The 5,151-nt window shown below is 36.1% G+C and overlaps 1 protein-coding gene across 1 annotated transcript in view; it reads left to right on the top strand.

Annotated features, from left to right (window-relative positions):
* Positions 1-3,531: 3,531 nt before the first annotated feature.
* g2e3 (G2/M-phase specific E3 ubiquitin protein ligase) overlaps positions 3,532-5,151 on the top strand; it is a 22,093-nt gene continuing 20,473 nt past the window's right edge. Inside the window, exon 1 of the mRNA XM_015392538.1 lies at positions 3,532-3,715. The gene's annotated coding sequence lies outside the window, so the exon portion shown is untranslated. The remainder of the gene's footprint in view (positions 3,716-5,151) is intronic.

Genomic DNA, 5,151 nt, shown 5'->3' with positions numbered 1-5,151 from the left:
GTGAAACCTGTTTTTCTTCAAATTTTCAGTCAAAGTCTGCTCTCTCCTCAATGTTACAGACTGCAGCTTTAACCCTATAAGAAACTGAAGTTTAATTAAACCTAATTGAATAGAAATTTCACTACATGCAGCTATCTTGATATATTTTAGTCCTTTGTCCTGTTTTTTATTTCACGCTTTTCTGTGCCACCTTGAAAACACACTGGCCCCCTCCAGGCCCCCTCCAGGCCCCCTCCTGGCCCCCTCCAGGCCCCCGGAGACATTTGGTCTTGAACCGCCACTTCAGGCGCTAGGACTGCCCAGGGGCGATTCTAGGATCAGAAGTTTGGGGGTGCTGAGCACCCAGGGAGCTGTCTGGTCAGGCAAGATACATTTCAATGTTTTCTACAGACATTTTCAACACATCTTATCTGACACTTTTGTTTTTGTGTGTTTTTGTCTTCATGGACGAGCTGTACCGACACTTACCTGGCTTTTCCTGACCTCACACCTTGCTCCTCTCCTTCACCTTATAAACCTCTCCCTCCTTGCAATCCTAAAATCAATTGTATTTAAACACAGTAAATATATACAGTTGTGCTTGAAAGTTTAGACACACTCTACACCATAAAGAAAAGGATAAATTCACAACAGTAATTCTAAAAACTAGGAAATTATATAAATAAAAACATACAAAATTAGGATTTAAATATTAATGTTGGATTGTGATTTTAAAAATAATAATGATAAAAAAACTTTCCCGGACAGAGAGCACCTTCTCATCCATGATGGATGGAAGGATGATGGATTCTTTTCAATTGAATGATTAACAGATTAATTATAGGAATCATACAGTAAATACAGCCTAACATGTCTGGATCACATGGCTGTTGATGGCATTCAGGAACAGGAGTTATAAACGGCTCCTAAAGGCCTTCATCCCCTTTAAAGAAATATCAAACACTGGATTAGTTGATCTATAGTGAAATTTTAGAGCTTTCTATCCATTACTGCACATATCTGCTGTAAAAACATTCAGACTGTTTCTGAAACACACCGTTGCACTGAAATGTTTGTGTTAATTTATCTCAGCAGTTAGTGTTCGGCTAAAGGCCCCGCCAACTAAGATAAGGTAAAAGAAAAAAAAAGAATTTGCATGTGATCTCCTAAACTTCAGTAGTATGGAGGACCAGCTCTACCATATTTAAAAATAAATACAGAAATAAATAAATGCTCAATAAATTAATAATCATACAATTAATTTCCCCCAAAAATACAATAAATAAATGAATGAAAGTAGAAATTAAATTATACAGTGAGACTTAAATGTATATAACTCTCAATTTGCTTCTTTATTTATTTACTTTTGTTATAATTACCTTATTTATTTATATGTTATAATATTTTTGTCTGTTTTATTCTTCCTTTGTATTTTTTACCCTATATATTTTTTTAATGTTATTTATTTGTGCCTCATTTTTACAGTTCTGTCTGTATTTCTGCCTCATTATGCAAAGGAGGGCTGTGTCTCAGAGGGTCACCTTCTGCCCGTTGGTTGGTGAGCATTTTACCGCATCGCTCCGATCTGCAGGCCCCCGGCCACAGCCACAACAAACATGGCTACCTACGGGATATTTAGTAACTGTTTTTGAAAACAATGCTAACGTTATAGCATTGACTTTATTATTTTTGGTTTGGACGCTGCTGAAAAAAAAAAAGAACTTAGCTGTCATATATATAGATGTGAACACACTGTTTATACCCCAATGCACCTTTTCTTCCTTTGGCATCTTCTTGTTCGTCTTGATTTTTTAAGCTGATGTAACGAGTAAATTTCTCCACTGTGAGATCAGTAAAGTCAATCAATCAATCAATCAATCAATCAATCAATCAATCAATCAATCAATCAATCAATCAATCAATCAATCAATCAATCAATCAATCAATCAATCAATCAATCAATCAATCAATCAATCAATCAATCTCATTCCCCAATGCAGATTGGGGATTCATCACTGAATATCCAGTCATCCACAGTCCATCAGTGCTTTCCTTAGCACATTCTAGCCTTGTTTATTTTATCTGTTTAGGTGTTGATGATGGTTTAGCTTTTCTGTATATAAATTCCATTTCCTTAAGGTGGTTTCTTACTGTTGGGTCAAAGACATTAACCCCAGTTTCCTCCCATTAGATCCTCATTTATCTTGTTGTACATTTTCTTTAAACATATCGCTTTCTGTCTTTCTCGGTCCTAACATTAAAACCTGGTATGATTTGGCTGAAGGGGCTGGTTTTCTCTGGTTAGGGAGGTGCATTGTCCTGCTCTTGGCTCGTTGCTTGGGTTGTCTGTTCTTCTCCTTTCTGGGAAAGGCGATCAGTACCTGGACATTGGAGCATATAGTGAGTGTGTGTGGAGATCCATTCTGGGGGGATGTGAGGGTTGGAATGTGTGATTTTTGACCCATCATCCTGTTTGTTCCAGTGATACTGTTCTTTCTCTCTATGTGAGTGTAGAAGCAGAATGTTAGGATTTTGGTAATTTTCTCCTATCATCCTTTCCCTCCTCTATTCTAATCACCTCCTTTTAATGGTTCACTTCACCTTTCTCCTTCTTTTCTTTATTTTCTTCTTTGTTTCCATCTAACTATCCACTGGATCTCAGAAAATGTTTTATAAAGCTATGTGGATACACATTCCAAGTGGAACATGGCAGTGCAAAATGTAAAGCTCTGTTGGTCACTTAGATAGCAGCCATAGGCAGCTGCCTAGGGCCCCAAGTTCCCTGGGGGCCCCATAAAACTCTGTTTACATGTATGGTTAATACAACTATTCCTTATTTGTGCACATTAATCATGTTTTTGATAAAAATCCTTTGGCTGAAATGCCATCAGAACGCTGATAATATTAAGTGTGTCTCAATACTATACTTTAGTAAACAATAGTATAGTCAAGTGTACTTGACTATACTATTGTTAAGTATATGAAATATAGTTTAGAATAAGTAAACTCTAAGTACACTGCTGGATTTCAAGTATGAAATTAATGCACTTTTAGTATACTTGAATAAACTATTTTTTGCTCAGGGTGGCCATACTGAGCTACTCTGTAAGGCCAGATAGAAAGATACTTTGTGCAATATGTAGTTGGAGGAAAATAAAATATTAATGTGTGAATGTTATGTAATTCTTATGGGTTTTATTTGTTTATTTATCCAGAATAGATCATTTTCTTCCTCAAGTGGATATAAAACAAATCACATGTGGGAAACATGACAAGAACAGTAGAGTGGAGTGATGGCACCAAACTACCAGCTTGGGATAAAATGAATGAGCTCAGAAAAAGCTAACAAAAGCTAACCTCAAAGCACAGAACCACCATATTAAACAAACAGCGACGTTTAAAGACATATTAACGATTATCTGCATAATTTACGTCATTCTTTTTAAACCCTTTCTGCTTTGGTCGCAATAATCCGCCTGCTGCTCATTCCAGGCGCGTGGGGAACAAAATAACGGGCGGACAGAATCTACCGGAAGCGGAAATGGGTCTCCTTTATTTTTGAAAGAGGGAAATTTAAAAGTGGGCAGCGGTAGGAATAACAATACATGAACGAGAGGAATACATTTAATAAAGACGATTGAAATATGATTCCGGTTTGTTGCCAACTGCCAATAATCCACCAGAAAGAAGAAGAATGAATATGATCCCAGACTAGGATTATTAATCTGAATATAAGGTAGGTTTACGGTCTGTTCGCTCTCAGCTCTTTAATGGCGGACTTTCATCTCACTGTTAAAAAAGGGGGTGGGGGGGTTTGACAGAGGAGGCTACAGAAAGCTTCTCACTGTTGTTTTTAAAAGTCACCTTTATTTCCAGGTTATTATGTTTTATTCAGCTAAAAGAAACTAGAATGTTTATCTCGACTTTTAAGGAAATATGTTTGTGCTTCTTGTTTAGCAGCTAACGTAATTGTTAATTTAATCATCTATTTCCCTGCATGAAAGTTTCCATATTATCTGCTTAATTTAAACCAATGTCTGCATCAAAGAACCTGCAGCACAGATTGTCTAAAAAATCTGATTTATGTAGAAAAACAACCTTTCAAAGTCAGCATTGGCAGATTGGATCTTTTTAAATAACACCATTATTTCTGCCAAGAAAACTTATCAGGATCCCTCTTTATTACGTTTTACAAAATAAAACAAAAAAAAGGTAGATTACTCTGCTACTCTTTGGTCACATTGCAGCTGCAGTGATCAAGATTTAAATATTAAATTAAATAATTAAATTAAACTCAGATTAGGCCTGAAACGGTTAATCTGATCAATCGATTATTGAAATAATCCTCAACTAATTAAGTAATTGATTATTTGTTAACTGCAGTATAGAGACTGTAAAACATGCATTAGAGCAGTAACTATATCAAAATTGTAAAAGAATATTTCAAAATTTAAGATAAAAAAAAACCTTTTGTTTGTCAACCTTTCTATCCAGAACTCCTTTAGTAAAACCATTTTAGTTTCACCTGTTTTAATTTAGTAAATATATTTTCTTTGAGGAACCATTGGCTGTCTTATTATTAATCGATTAATAAAATAAAATTGACAGATTGATTGATTTGGAAAGTAATCGTTATTTGCAGCGCTAGACCAGACCTTCATTTATTTCTACCAGACTTGTTTCTCTGTCCCAAGCTTAAGAATTTGGATCAATAATCAAGTCTTTCTGTAGAAGTAATTAAATCTCATAAAAACCAGCAAAGACTCCCAAAGCCTATGAGGTCGATCAATTCAATTCAGTTTATTTCTAAATATGTCATCTCAGGTCACTTTCCAGTTCACCTGATCATCCAGTCAGAGTTATTCAGTTTTCTATCTAAGGAAAACCAGCTGATTTAATCGACTTATTGACTTGAAGGCAATTCCTCACTTCGTCACTAAGCATGCTTATAGCATGCTTAGTGACAGACATAGAAAAAGAAGCATAGATACAAAAGGCAACCGTCAACCAGCTCCACAGGCGGCCCCGTCCAGGAAACACACAGCCAGGCAGACGAGCTCCGAGCCAGCTCCCATGTCAGAGGATGAAGAGAGCACATCCAGTTAGTCACAGTCAGAGAAACAGGACTACACTGAAAAACAGACCAAGCTCCAATTATTATAGTTTTTATTT

Source organism: Cyprinodon variegatus, unplaced genomic scaffold (assembly GCF_000732505.1).
Source record: "Cyprinodon variegatus isolate N-32 unplaced genomic scaffold, C_variegatus-1.0 Scaffold595, whole genome shotgun sequence".
Classification (NCBI taxonomy): domain Eukaryota; kingdom Metazoa; phylum Chordata; class Actinopteri; order Cyprinodontiformes; family Cyprinodontidae; genus Cyprinodon; species Cyprinodon variegatus.
This window is presented reverse-complemented; position numbering and strand designations above follow the sequence as displayed.